This window comes from Mercenaria mercenaria, chromosome 2, assembly GCF_021730395.1.
Source record: "Mercenaria mercenaria strain notata chromosome 2, MADL_Memer_1, whole genome shotgun sequence".
NCBI classification, from domain to species: Eukaryota; Metazoa; Mollusca; class Bivalvia; order Venerida; family Veneridae; genus Mercenaria; species Mercenaria mercenaria.
In genome coordinates this window covers 73,836,670-73,852,923 of record NC_069362.1, presented here as the reverse complement: position 1 = coordinate 73,852,923, position 16,254 = coordinate 73,836,670, and positions in this window count along the sequence as shown.

Below are 16,254 nucleotides of genomic sequence, written 5' to 3'. Positions count from 1 at the left end.
TACACATCTGATTGACAAAAAAATGGTTTTATTAAAGAGACAATAACTGTTCTTTGAGATATACTGTTTCGATTCTTACACAATATGAAGGATTAATATCAACATCCTTGACGACATCTACAGAATATTTACTTGGTTTGCGAGGGTTTACTTTTCCAGCGGGCCGCTATGACATCCACCCAAGTTCTAGCTTAATTGATTATGTATTATATTTAGTTATATTGTTAAATACGAATTGTCTCGGCAGTGTTTGTGATAAAGGTAGCTCTTTTGAAAGATTATATTTCATCAACTGGACTGGTAAACGAATAGCCTTTGTATATCACATTCTCGCACATCAGATATGTACCTCTATTCCTAACTGTCGAATGTTTGATGGTTTGGATGTGCTTTGTGATGCATCAAAATTTACTACTGAAAGGTACATTATTGTATCTTATGCTTTATATTAGAAACATCATATGGAAAATAAGTATCATTGAATGGAACGACACCTCCAAGAAATATATTGCGCGTATCATGATGATATGTAATGGATACTAACTTTTGAGTGGTATAATAAAACAAAATATTTAACGAAGGGCATAGCCATTGTTTTTTACAATACACAAGAACAGTATACATATTTATACTTATAATCCTTGTGGTTTTATATATGTGTCCATCAAACATTACGACCCGACCTAAAGCTCGAAATAATTCAGAAGTCTTACCATTTGCTGCCTTATATAGAATTAATTTCGCACTTGATTCGTCTTCATATTATTTTGACGACGTTTAGAGTAATATACTCGTGCTGGTTTTCGTACCAGTTCTATGATGATTCTGTAAACAGTGTTAATTTCAGTATTTGGACATGTCCTGTTGAAACAATCGACGCGCAACTGTTTGGACATGGCTTGTTTAAACAACCGATGAGTTAAGCAGGTGACACCAGTGTCTGACTAGTGCCAATGAAAGAACATGATTTGATGACATCTTCGACGTGTTAAGCAGCAGGCGCTAGTGTTTGGACATGTCTTTTTAAAACTATCGACAAGTTAAGCAAAAGACGAAAGTGTTAAAGCAGAACATGCGCCAGTATTTGGGCATGTCTTTTTGAAAACACTTCCATGTTAAGCTGCAGCCCCTGGTATTTGGACATGTTTCGCTAAAACAAGATAGGAGCCAGTGTTTGAACATGCCTTGTGGAAACCGTCGACCAGTTAAGCGGCAGGCGCTAGTGTGTAGAAATGTAGTGTTGAAACCATTGACGAGTTGAGCGACAGTGTTTGGACATGTTTTGTTAAAGTCATCCATGAATTTAGCAGCAGATACCAGTGGTTATTTTTCACGATCCTAGAAATAAGGCGTCACGTCTTGTTGAAACTGGACATGTGCAAGTGTTTGGACATGTCTCGCTGAAACATCAATGAATTAAGCAGGACATATAATTAAATCTCTATTAACGAATTCTCTGGTCACCTGTATAATGTACAGCTTAAAGATACTTATTTACTGTGTCCATTTATTGATTATAAATGTTTTTGTATGTTTATTTATATCTGGTTATGTGCATGTAGATACCTGTTACAAAAAAGACTAGAACTACATCTGTCTGCTATAACATTTAAATGAACACGTAGAAATATTGATAAAAACAAGGATACATAAACATTATATTAGACAAACTGTTAAAGCAAATTTCACGTTCGATACATATCTTTCAAAAATGATTTAAAACTGCAGATTAAACTTTTCGAACATATTGTAATCATGCGCTTTGAGCACAAAATCCTTTTGTGTCTTTTCTTCTCTAAAGCCGTCAGAAGTACATGTTTTGAGTATTGTACTCGTATTATTTGCATAACATACTTTAATATTTTACCTCCTTTTACATCATCTTTGAGGGATTAGCTTAAAATATACTGTGACAGTTTGACTATTATCTGACTACCTAACCGGGAGAACGAATCTATTATAAAATGAACATAGCAATGGCAGCATAGCTAAAGGGATACGTTTGTCCTTCACAATTCAAGATAAATAACTCATAATTTTCGCTTAGAAACTTCTGTCTTGGCAATATACAGATTTTCCATTTCTTCTGTTCAAAAAAAAAAAACAAAAAAAAAACGACCTTGAACACTATATAACACACATTCCACTTATTAATAACTGTTTGACCTCAGCCTGTTTTCTCTAGTCTATTCCGGTCACAACACTTATCTAGATAAACGAAATTCCTTTGATCCCTTTCCCAATTGCTGTTCCGAATATATATATTTTATGCCAAAATGGATAAATAATTATTACAATCTACAATATGCATATATAATTATGTTACTGATCCAGACCATTAGCAATGATTGACCTTTATCTTAAACTATCGATAGCTATTAAACGGCCATTCTAGATGCCTATCCTTATAATCAAATCAGAAATTGTTATTGAAGCACATTTATTCAAAGGCACATAACCTCTCATTCTCTATCTGGCTGTCAGGAGACCATCGCATTTGGGAAATTAGCGTCAAACGATCGAAAATAATTTGATAATATGCTAATATGCAATCGTGGCCTAGCATAGAGCTTTTCCCTTGGAATGCATTGTCTGTATTTATTTAACGATATATTTCTTTATTACTCTGCGTGGAATGAGGCGACTATACGGCTCAAAAGCAAAACTTCACAAATGGTGATAAATCTGACAACGTTCTCACTGTAGCCCTACTTTCTGTCTGGTGCCAATCCAAATTCATTCGGATAATATTATTATTGTTATTATTATTATTTACCAGATTTTCATAGCGCTCTTTTCATATATAAAAACAACGTTCAAAAGCGCTGTACAAACTACATATCACAGAATGATATGGACATACAATACCACACAAAAAATATATCAACAATAAAACGTATTTAGCCTGAATCAGGTTTTAATTGTACTAGATATTTTAAAGAACAATTAACAATAGGAAATAATTTCTATTGCAAAGCTTGTTTTCCGGTGCAAAGTGAGTTTCAATAGACCTTGAAGAAAAAGTGTGTTTTCAATGACCGTTTGAAAGCATCTAAGCTTTTAGCGTCCCTAATGGTAGCCGGAAGAGCATTCCATAACTTCGATGCAGCTGATGAAAAACTACGATCACCGTACCTCATAGTTTTGCTTTTTGGAACAACTAGTTGTTTTGAGTTGTTCTTGGATCTCAAATTTCTTGCTGGCTGATAGAGTTCAAGCAAGTCTTTAACATAGATCGGTGAATGGTCATGCAATGCTTTGTATGTGTGAACTAGAATCTTAAAGTCCACTCTATGAGTAACTGGTATCCAATGCAGTTCTTTTGATACCGGCGTAATGTGATCATAACGCGATATTCTCGTTATAATTTGAGTTGCAGTGTTCTGAAGACTTTGAAGTCTATTCAGCAAGACCTCCGGAACACCATACAAGAGTGCATTGCAATAATCAAGGAGTGACGAGTGAATTTACTAGAGATTTTGTAGCATCTGTATTAAGATATTTCCTGATGTGGCCTATTTGTCGTAGCTGTCCGTACCCTGATCTACAAACTGAGTTAATATGTTTTTCCATGCTCATTTTGGAGTCTAGAAAAGCACCAAGATTCCTTACACATTTAGATGGTTTAATGTTCTCTTCTCCAATTTTCACAGTAACCGATTCAATATGTTTTTCGTTTCTTTGAGAGGTAATTACAATGACTTCAGTTTTATCGGCATTGATTTTCTACATGTTGCTGTTCATCCAAGATACGATTTCTACGAGACAGTTTTCAACACAGCGTAAAGCATTCTTTTGAGAGACCGGATTTGTTTGTTTGAAAGATAAATAAAGCTGCCCATCGTCGGCGTAAAAATGATGATTTAGTCCATCTTTCTTGCATATTGTACCAACTGATTTAGTGTACATTGTGAAAAATTTTGGTCCGAGAACGGACCCCTATGGGACACTGTATGTCATTTGCACCGGTTTTGACAATTCACTATCTATGGTCACTGTTTGGTAGCGGTCGCTCAGATATGAGGATATCCATTCAAGTGGTTTCCCTGCGATACCAAAGTGGTCGTGGAGGCGGTGCAATAGTGTCTTGTGGTCGATGGTATCGAAAGCAGCCGAAAGGTCAAGCATTACTAACATTGTTACATCATTTTGGTCAAGGGAGTTGAGAATGTCATTTTGAACCTTCAGTGATGCAGTCTCAGTGGAGTGAAATTTTCTGTATGCAGACTGGTGTTCTTCGTAGAGACTGTTCAAAGACAAGTGTCTTTCCAAACGAGCATCGACTACCTTTTCAAGTATTTAAGACACGTACGGTAAATTAGATACAGGTCTGTAGTTCTGAACATTTGCACCTAGATCTGACTTTTTGATGAGTGATCTGATCAACGAACTTTTGAAGTATTTCGATACATATGCTTTCTCCAAAGAATAATTGATTATTTTAGTGAGAAATGGTAGCAGTTATTCTAAGCATTCTTTCAAAAGCCATAGTCATTGAAACGCAAAGATTATTTTTATTACACATATTTCTACACTCTACATTATATACTCAACAGCAAAAAATGGCGAGTATGTTTAAAATCACTAAGAAGATAAGCGTTATTGTTCCCTAACTTTTATGCAGCTCCATATACCCAAGGTTTATCTTACAGCTCTGTTTGATAGTGTGGTAAATCAAAGAACCAACACAATAGTTTTGATTAAAATCTGTCATTTAAAATCTAAATGACGAATTTGAAAACAAGATAAACAATAAATGGTTCTGTTACAATATCATACATAATAGGTGATATGTGACTAGTTTTATCAAGAGAAGACAAATATTAACAGTTTTAAATATGTATCATCAAAGGTGGGGATCTAACCTTTATGTCATATATTGCAAACATTTGAAAGATGGATTTCATTTATTAATTTATTAGCAATAACCACGTCCGAATAAAGTGAGTGTATAATTTATTTATCAACAGAATACTAAAGTATTACACCATATAACATCCAGAAATTGTAGAAAATTGTATACCAACATGTATATTTGACATGACAAAATAGAGGCGAGCAACCTATGACCCAAATACAAGCAAAAACATGCAAAATTGCATACTTATTAACTTAATGTACATGTAAAATCTGTATTTAACAAATCAATGCACATTTCTTCTAATTTAATGTATCTACAAAATAGAAAACAATTGATTATTTACACAACCTAACGTAAGGTTTTGTTGACTTTTCTCCGTTTTATGACTGATCAATTATGTTCTTTAATCAATATGAATAATATTTTATGCAGCGATGTTATATTTCAAGCATACTTCTTTTCACAAGATTAGCTACAACTTAAGACTGTTGTTGCTGATAATGTTAATTTTCATACTGTTTTGGGAATAACCTGCATTAGCTATAATCCTGAAATAATTATGTCTCCCACCACACAGTGGTATGGGAAACATATTGATTTACTCCTGTCTGTGTGTCCGAGTGTCTGTCTGTCACAAAGCTTGCCCGCACTCTAAGTCGAACATTTCTCATCCGATCTTCACCAAACTTGAAGAAAATGTGTTTGACCATAAGACCTCGGCAAAGTTTGATAACTAGCCAAATCGGCCAAGACACTTCAGAATTATGGCCCTTGAACATAATAACCAACAACTACCGGTTACTCCACTCCACTACCACCGATACAGCATTATAGACCGGTGCAGCATTGTAGACCAGTTGCCACTACCGACACAGCATTGTAGACCGGTTATTCCAACATGTGAATACCAATAGGCCACAAACAGTATACAAAGACAGACTTACTATTCAGATGATTAGGCAGTTGTATGAGACATGCGCTTTTCTCAAAAGCACCTCTAGTTAAAAAACTTTTTCAAAGTTCTTTGGAATACATTTCTTTCTCTTAAATGTAGTGTATTTGTTTTAATTGTATTGTATTTATATACCCTTTACCATCACCATCATCAACCCAGTCCCTTTCCCTTTCCTTTACCCCTTCTCCAATTATATAATATTTCATATAATTAAAAAGAAAAGGGAATCTTTCTACTACAATTTCTGTTTGTGGCGGGCCTGGTTGGCGATGTATGGCTTAGGCTGTGTTTGTGGCGGGCATTTTTGGCGATGTGTCGCTTAGGCAGTGTTTGTGGCGGGCCTGTTTGGCGATGTGTGGCTAAGGCAGTGTTTGTGGCGGGCATTTTTAGCGATGTGTGGCTTTGGCAGTGTTTGTGGCGGGCCTATTTGGCGATGTGTGGATTAGGCAGTGTTTGATGTGCTATATACTTGCAGAAAATCTATCATTAACTTTTAATATTGACACATTTTCTACAGTACAAAAGTGTGTTTCTAAATGACACCTGTGCTTAAGCCACTGTTACATTCTCGATAAAGAAACGTGGTGTATCTTATCTAATATATTTGATACGTATAATGTCGGAATGAGTGTAGATGCGGGTACAGCACATTATTGAGTCGAAATAAGAAGTAAAATAAGACATATATGTATGTCTGGTTTAAATTATAGATGCAAGGATTTTCAAATCGCAATATAAGCAAGCTACACTGTGCAACTGCCAAATAAACATTGTAGTTGTAAGTTAAATATATCTAAAGCTTTGAAATACAATAATAAAAGGTAGAATAAATATTTTCAGTTATTTGAAATAATGACTGAAGTTGAACTGGTTATATATGGAACAAAAGTTCTAACTAGACCCAAAAAGTTTCCATGACATTGTTATCAGATATGCATCAAATAGATTTAAAATCATCCTGCTTACTCTTCATTTATATGGATCAGATCATTCCTGAGAAGTTTCAAATCAATTCAAAAAGTCTAATTATGGATTTGCAACTTTCATCCTCATTAAAATTCGCAAAAAGTCCACATTTCGTCAGTTTATTGGAATAAGACGTAATATCGTGTTTTTGTTTCATTTTCAATGGCTTGATAAGCTTTATGATATCCGAATAGTTAATTGATACACATTGTAGTATTATGGCAATAAGTTAACAACACGTTTTATAAAACATATCGTTTTTTAAACAAGATGTAGAACCAGTGAAATAGGCCAAAACTGACATTTTACTGCAATTGTCTGTTTGACATTGCTTGTCTGAACTTGAATTGACATATCGTTTTAATGTTGTTTATAAAGAGTGCGTTCGTTTTTTTATAGGCAATAAGTATTATCTTAACACAAATTTAAATCCATTTTTCATGCGCCGTTCGAATAGTTTCTATCGTTCAAATTGGCGTTCTTTAAAAGTCGTCTTTTTGTTAAATTTGAATTTGTTGGAAATGGTGTTCAAAGTTGTATACGATGTTCAAAAACACAAGACAATGAATATATTCGCAGAGAGAGAGAGAGAGAGAGAGAGAGAGAGAGAGAGAGAGAGAGAGAGACTCGGTTACGCTTGATAGTGTGTTGTTAATCGTACAAATTTGCCTACATGGCGTTTGTTCAACAGTGTTCATTTGACTAGAAGTTCCATATTAAATGCTTGTTCTTACACTAGTTTTACACTTATTACTTGTGTCTCAAACGATAGAACATTAGTTAGCGAGAATATATCAAACATGTATTAATAAAAATTTCTAGACATCTAACACGTTCGATCTTGTTTTCCTCATAACATAAATTAAAAATTGCCACACATGATATTTGTTCACCTTGAACTGTGTCTATTAATCTTCACTTTTATTCATTAAGTATTGTTCTTTTTAATTTTATTACATATTTCCAATATTAACAAAATAAACAAAGGCGCAAACTAGTAGCGCTATATACCTTAGGAAATTGCTCATGCGGAATAATTGTTGCCAATCAATATTTTCTTGGCAGAAAAATTTGATGGTAATTACGCCAATAGTAATAGTAATGTTGCATCTTCATTTAGCCTAATTATTTCATGTAATTCCTAGAAATTAATTCCACTTTGCATGCGGGTGACACAATTTCATTTTGTACAACGAAGTAATAGTGTCTGTAGAAATAAGTCCCATTTGAGCAATTGTAATCAATGGTGGTTGTAAATATAGGCAGTTTCATGTTTTCGGTCATACCCAGTTTTGTGAAATTCTATTGACAGTATTAAGGGTATTAAATATCATAAATGGTAATGTCATTTAAAAAAAGAAATAATGTTATTTCATCACGATATTAACAGATATATTTGTTACAAACGTATTGTAAGGAAGGCACACTATTACTCAGACAGCATCGTTGTAAGAAAGCTTGGATATATAGCAATCTGACTACTTTGTAAGAGAAAACATAAGCAGTGTTTTATATTTGTTTCATGTGAAATGAATTCAACGAGAACTTTCTCAATTGAATTACGAGTTTTAACTTAACTTATTCGACGGAAATCCTACCAAGTTAACAATATTAAACGAGCACAAAAATCTTCGTTTTCCATTTCAATTTAATTTTCGACATCCTCTGATGAAACATCACTTTCGATTGCACATTCATTAACACATTTAATGCTGTATTTAAATGTTCTATCAAATTAAAACTGTCACATAATTAAGACAAACGAGAACATTTCTGAAATTGCAACCGAACTGAAGGGATAATTATAAATAATGTGTAATAATCAACTTCTCACGTTTCTACATCAGATTTTTTCTAAAACGAAAACTGAAAATTTTCATTTTCGAAAAAGTTCAATAGATTCTTGATCAAAACTTTAGGTGTTGAAATACTTCGAGAGAATCACTCTGAAGAGGATTGATCAGTAAATAAATGCTACAACATAAAAGAATATTACACAATAAAGCTTTCTTTTTTAAATAAATATTGTTCAGACAACCAGCACTGCTGCTTGGATTGCAACACATCATAGTACTTGTTTGTAGTTATTTGATACATTTCCAATTCATTCTGATTTAATACGTTTTGACGTAAATATGGCTTTACTCTTTCTTCAGAAAAATCATTGTCCGGACGGTGGTGAAATGGGCCTAATGACATTAGTAGCAATTGGGGCTGAAAACGTAAAGGTATTTACCTTACAGAACTTCAGCATATACTTCATTCTTGCTTCAAACAGACTGCTTATATACTGCAGTTTTGCAGTTGTTTTCCAGGATAGTAAAAAGATTCATCTGGTGATAAAGTAGTAATCCAATAAATCCCCTTACTGCACTTTTGCAATACAGCTAGCGGTATAAACATATCAATACAGTATCAGTTACATGTGTCAACCAGCCATTCGCTCTCTTGACATGTTTCCTTGATTGACTCCGTGGCGCGTCAGGCTGCAAAGGACGAATGTCAATCATTTGATATGGAACTTGAAAATAAAAAATGAGCCACGCCATGGGAAAACCAACATAGTGGCTTTGCGACCAGCATGGATCCAGACCAGCCTGCGCATCCGCGCAGTCTGGTCAGGATCCATGCTGTTCGCTAACAGTTTCTCCAATTCCAATAGGCTTTAAAAGCGAACAGCATGGAGCCTGACCAGACTGCGCGGATGCGCAGGCTGGTCTGGATCCATGCTGGTCGCAAAGCCACTATGTTGGTTTTCCCATGGCGTGGCTCATACAATGGCATAAAATGGCCAAAACAGAATCAGACGTAAGGGAATGTAACAATTCTTCCAACGTGTCATTTACATCCAACATGGCATTTAAATGATTCATTCATATTTAATCTACTGTCGAGAACTTTAAATGCCAGACATCTTTTGTTTTGTAATTGAGAAAACACTATTCAAAATATTACGTACGGGTGATATACTCGTTGAAGCTGAAAGGAAAACACTCACTCATAATCTACTTTGCATAACATCATGCTTTAACCATCCATGCAAGTGCATTGCATAATGTACAAATGCCATTCGTTATCCTGATCTTAACGGAAAGTGTAAGGCAATACTGAACAACATGTCACATACTCTTATTTGTCACCAAAGCATTTTCATTGAGATTTTGAATGTAAAGTATCAGATGAACTTTATTGCAGTTTCTATAATCCTATTATTATCTCAAATAGCTTGCATCAACATTCTGATCGCCCTGCGTATTTTAAATTTATTATTGGAAACAAATTTAAGCTTGATGCATTTAGAAGATCACACTTTTATGATCTATTGGTCGGTTTTCTGCTATTCTATCAGGTATTGCCGTCCAGTCTAAAAATCTCATGGAAAACATAAATAAACAATGGAATGATACTGATGATTGTAAGCCCTGTTCGAAAATGTAGAGCGGGCTTTAAAATTCTGTATCTGACCAACAAAAGAAAGTCTACAACTAGTAAAATTTTAGAGAAACGCTTGAAGAACAATTAAACAAAGAAAAAGTCCTGGCATTTATACGTTTAAAAATACTTTCAAAAGAAATAGATGAAATTTGACAGGGAATACAAATATCTTTTTTTTATAACGCTTTCAAAGAACTAGGAAACTGAAGTTAAAATGAAACACTAAAATTCGTTTTAACGCTTTGTAGACGATAAACGGAATAATAAACTTGTATTTAATGAACCAAACCATATGTCATTCTGTTGTAACAGCAGCCATGACGATTTATATACGCTTCCAAATGTCTTACACCAAATAGTTCACGATTGCCCTCAAAGGAATTAACTCTCGCCTTTTGAGTCTAGCGGCTTGATATTTATTGAAATAAAAGGAGTTTGTTGATTAATACCATGCGGATGTTGTACCGCATCTATATACAATAAAAACCGTCAACACGTTTGTTTGATGATTGATAGGTCCCATTTATGCTGTACCGTTTAAGACGATTTCAGAAAAATATTGACTGAACTTTTCCACAAAAATACTGACAACTCTGTAACTACTGTGTGAAGTAAAACAATAACTATTTCTCTAAACGTCTGTCTTCCACAAGTAAGAACGGAGTGTTGATAAAGTCATATCAAAATTACTGTTTCAACACATACTAATAATATTTCGTAACATTATTTTCTCCACATACTCTAGTAAAAGAGGATTTAAATTATGCACTCTTGGTTGAATGACATCTTTTTATGATGCAAATTGGTATTGCAATACAATGTGTTTAAACGAATGAATTTCAGCCAACATTCGTCTAGATTTTTTTTGAGCACTTCAAACTTTCTGTGCCAAACATTTACAATTTGGCTCAGTTGTTCTCGGACCCTTGGACAAGGTGAGGAAATCATGTTTGCAATATAATGTTGTATTATAAGCATTGCACGAGTAAACGGTAAAAAGTAGAGATTTCTGTTATAGCCCTTAGTGAGCATTAGAATTTGTATTTTAATGCCTCATTTAAAACATTGATCCATAATGTTTCTTTTGGAAATAATTACAATGTTTGTAAATAAAGGATATGAGTGTGGTAAATTTTCTATGAATTTTGACAATCTGTACTGAAGCTCGTATTCAGATTTCTTTTCTTCGGATATGCAGATTCTGTCAACGGTATAGAATTTCGCATTGTTAAAAGATAAATATATATCGCATCGTTCAAAAACATAATTTGGCCAGCATTTCAAATGATTTTACGATGCAAACGGCTGACGTAAATGACACTGTTAGGTAGTGTTGATCGACCCCGTCCAGAAAATATTGGTGACTCTTCAAAAAAGAAATAAATGTATGGTATTTATACTTGTTGCGTTATCTTTGTTCATTAAAAGATATTAAGAAATGCATACTTTTGTCAAATAATATAATATAATACTAAGTATAATGTTTTTTATAACCAGACGTGTGATTCTATAAGAAATGTTGCTAATTTGAAGAAAGGAATGTTTAGGAATTTGCAATCGAATTCAACATCTTTTTTGTGGTGACATGAATTACAACACGATCGTGTCACGTGCACCAGTGATAATGTCACTTCAGTTATCACAAAAGAAACAAGCATATTTGATTACATTTACTTAATAGTACTGAATGAATATCAAAACATTTGCATACAACTTACAATAATACAATGATTAGCATATATGTGTGAGGCTTTTTCGAGGTATTTGATATTCAAAAATTGTATTAAAGGCGGACGCTACAGTCTCTGAATTTGTAAACTTGTTTAACTATACTTTGCAAAAGTAGCTTTATTTAAGGTTGTAAACACTGTGGTTTTGTTCCTTGATTAATTAAATAATTGACACCGAGGTTAAGTGCCCTTGAAATATTAGCCTTTGATGATGTTAAACTTAATACAAACATTCCACTGGCGAGCCATCACACCAACATCAAAGTTTGATGTTTGAATATCTGTTGTTTGTACAGACAAGTTGTTTTTTATGGATTGATTTTAAGATGTATTGAATGCCATTACAAAGTGTGACGTACATTCAGCTGGCAACCCGTATCAAAAGTCAAGGTCACGAGTCCAGGTTAAACATTTCTTGTCAGGGCCATAAATTAGTTATTTGTAGTTGGATGTTCCACCTGCCAGGACAAAGTACGGCGAATATTCAGCTAGGAACCAACATCAAAGGTCAATGGCACGATTCGAGGGCAACCCTTTAATGTCAGGGTCATAACGTTTTATTTGTAGTTGAAATTTAGTTCACCTGTTGTCCGTCGTCCGTCAGTTTGTATCCAGCTACAATTATTTTGTGTTCATGATAGCACGTTATTCTTATATTTGATTATATAACCAGAAGTGCACATAGCTCGTATCATTTTCGTATTGGTTCATGGCCGCCAGAGTTATTATTTTTGAAATGGTAACAATTGCTTATTTTAGTCATGGGTGCATTCTTGCCCGCCCCGTATTTTTTTCTGATGTTCACTAAACTGTTATTTGATATATTGTTTTGTCTTGTAACTCTTTTCACATTGGGTTTAACATATGTACCCGGCTTTATTTTCTGTCTTTAGACAAACAGAAACAAACCGGTAAAAACACCAGACACTACTTGCAAATCTTAAATAGTTTAATGCCTTGTAGAGACACAATTTCTAGCCAGTAAATTGATAAAAGCTTTGTACCACATCTTCAGCTAAATTGTATTACTAGAATGATATTTGTACACTACTTTGGTAATGCAAATATGGTCATATGGCGCATACTGCTCTGCCCAGTAATACAAAATCATATCAATACCACCAATTGGACTATAAGCAACAGGTTCCCATGCGATACAGGGACATGATGCTTCTCTTGTTATAAAATGTTTAATGACGTTTAAAGAACGTTTAAAAATTGTTTTATTCACACGATCTTCCAAAAAAAAACATAATATCTGAGTGGTGTGATGAAATGAGTTTTGGGGACGTTTTGATTAAAAAAATGCACATTTCCTCGCCGTTTAGCATTTACTTAATTCACTTGTTTAAGTCAAGGAATGGATGCCCATCTTAAAATTGAACATTTCTAGTTTGGCTATTATTACCAATGTATGATACGAATTTATTCAATATTGCTAAGTCCGATAAAGCACTGAAAATATTCTCTCTATTCGAAGATATGCACATGGCGAGACATGATGGTATTCAAATTTCACAAAAATCGATGTTACTTCTTAATTGTTGTTTATAAATGACTTTAATATTGTCCGGAAACTTGAATTACGTCAATTTATATGCAAGAGGTGCAGTTTTGTTTGTAATTATAGAACATTACATCTCAGGGAGTTTGCGTCATTTTGATTCCTTCTTAAAGGACATCTACGGTCTAATATGAGAATTTGCCAGTGTAATACATTATGCGTATCTCAAGCTTTGGCCTTATTAAGATATTAGTACCCTTGAAATGCAATTTTTCTTGAATATCCCTCAACTAACAGGATATTCTACTAAACAAGTACTCGAATATTCAAATAGTTGCACCTTTGACGTAATATTCCATTGTCGTACCTTGTAAACTAATGAGTCAGAAGTGCAGAGCCTGGTAATTTAACATCAAGCCTTAAGCTGAAAATATAGTCTTATTTGACCAAGTTTAGTTAATTTTTTCGGTGACCTTTTGATAAAGCAGAACTTCAGTGTTGAACAAATGCAGATTTTGAAAAGGCTATCTATTTTAGCGGATATAAATGACAAACATCATTCATAAAAATGCAATTATCATTCTTGTATTAAAATTTCCACAAGATTGTCATCCACATTTTAGTATGTTCATTTCGTTTAAGCATGCAAATCATATATCGTCTTGATATTCTTAACCTACATGCAAACTTTCGCCATAAATATTTTTAACTATATACAAAATGTATATACATGTATGTATAAAATAAATAAAAGATCAGTTGCCAGGAAATAATAACAGTAGATATCTGATATTTTTCTTTAATTTTATTTTTTCACGGCAAGCGCTTTTAATGTTACACAAAGCTTCAGGCATTTTGAAATGACACAATGGCGTTATAACAATAAAATACATGCAAAATGAGTTTTATTAACTGTTATTATCTCCCTAATTGTACGGTATTTTTTGGCCTACTTCAGAAGTTTTCTGCATGTGCATAGAGATTTTATTGAGAATTGTTAAAAACGTCCATGTGGAGTTTGCCTCAACAGCTATTTACGACGTTTCCCGTATGTTATTGGTATGACATTACGCCATTATATTGTTTCAAAATGAACTGCCTGAAGATATTTGTTACACTGAGAGCGCCGCTTGCAGTCCAAATTTCAACTTTTAGAAAAAACAAAAACAATTCGGATGTCTACTGCCTTTATTTCCTAGTAATTGAACTTTATATAACACCAATGTCCTTTAAATTTAATTTTTGTAATCCTATAGTTATTTTCCCATATGAACATACTCAAATCAGGTCTAATTAAATGTTTTTGGTTGCGTTCTGGGCTTCTTATGGCTTTTATTAATGTATATTTCCTAAAATGGACAATATAGGGGAGGGTGCGGCATATAACAAAACATCAAATCTTCTTAACCCTTACCCTGCTAAATTTCTATAATGGACTTGTCCATCTTTCAATTTGGACAGTACCATTAACTGCTAAAAGGGATGCCTACCAAAAAGAAACTGACTGAATGGCGAACAGTGCAGACCATGCTCAAACTACATGCATGGATATGCAGGCTGATTTCGGTCTGCACTGGTCGCAAAGGCTGAATCACTTGCCGATAGCAGGCTAAATGTGCTATGATCGTTAATTGTTCTTTACACTTAATATTATTACTTAGAGCATAAAGTTCCTATCGGTATAGTTTCGACTGTTTTATATCAGCCCAACAAGACGTTTTGTATTATAAAATTTTCAGACATTCGTTTATTATTTTACGTTTTACTTTCATTCCACTTAAGTTGCCTTGCATGTGCGTAGACGTATTGATATACCATTTAAAGGATATGCTTACGGAAAACTTAAGTAACAAATTGAATGAACATCATGATAAAGTGATGAAATAAGGTCTTTATATTTTTCAAATTTGACTCCGGTGGTGATGTTAATGGGCCTTCTAAAGAAACCGTTGTTCACAACAGCATGTGAGTTTCATGTTTTTAATAACAGATGTTTACACAACATGCCTCTAAAATATCGATTCAATTCATGTACAATTCACTAAGTTATCTGTGTTTGACTTATAAACACTCAGCGGCTATATTTCAATGTTATAATGAAATGTGAAGAAAACTAGAAATCAGGGCTCATCTTAAATACGCACCACAAAATAACTGTATTCTTTTGTATTTCTACGGTGCCCCTAAAGTGACATGTTACACACATTTTTTCCAATTAGGTAATGTGAGACTTTTTTTATTTCGTTTAAACGAAATCATTCGTTTAAACGAAATCATTTCGTTTAAACGAAATAACTTATTTCGTTTAAACGAAATAACTTATTTCGTTTAAACGAAATAAAAAAAAGTCTCACATTACCTAATTGGAAAAAAGTGTGTAACATGTCACTTTAGGGGCACCGTATATTTCCATGATGGTAATTATACATAGTTTGCATGAAAATAAATTGAGAATACAAGTATCTAGTTACAAACTGACAGTGACATATATAAGGCCAAGACAATGAGTTTAATGTCTGAATATGTTATTAATTAATGTAGCAATATGCACAATACTTGGTGTTAATATTAAGGTGAGTTTAGACAACTTTGTTTCTATAGTGTAAGTTAGTTATTATTCTACATTTTAAAACTATGCTTAAAAAGAATGACTGAATAAGTTTGCAGGTGAAGTTGTGAAATCACATTAATTCAGGCAGGGCCTAAATTTTCCACCTGTCATCTTGTAGAATTGCTGTATACCAGTATTATCAGAATAATTTGCACGAAGTTCATGAGGGAGAAAAAAAGTACAATAACTATC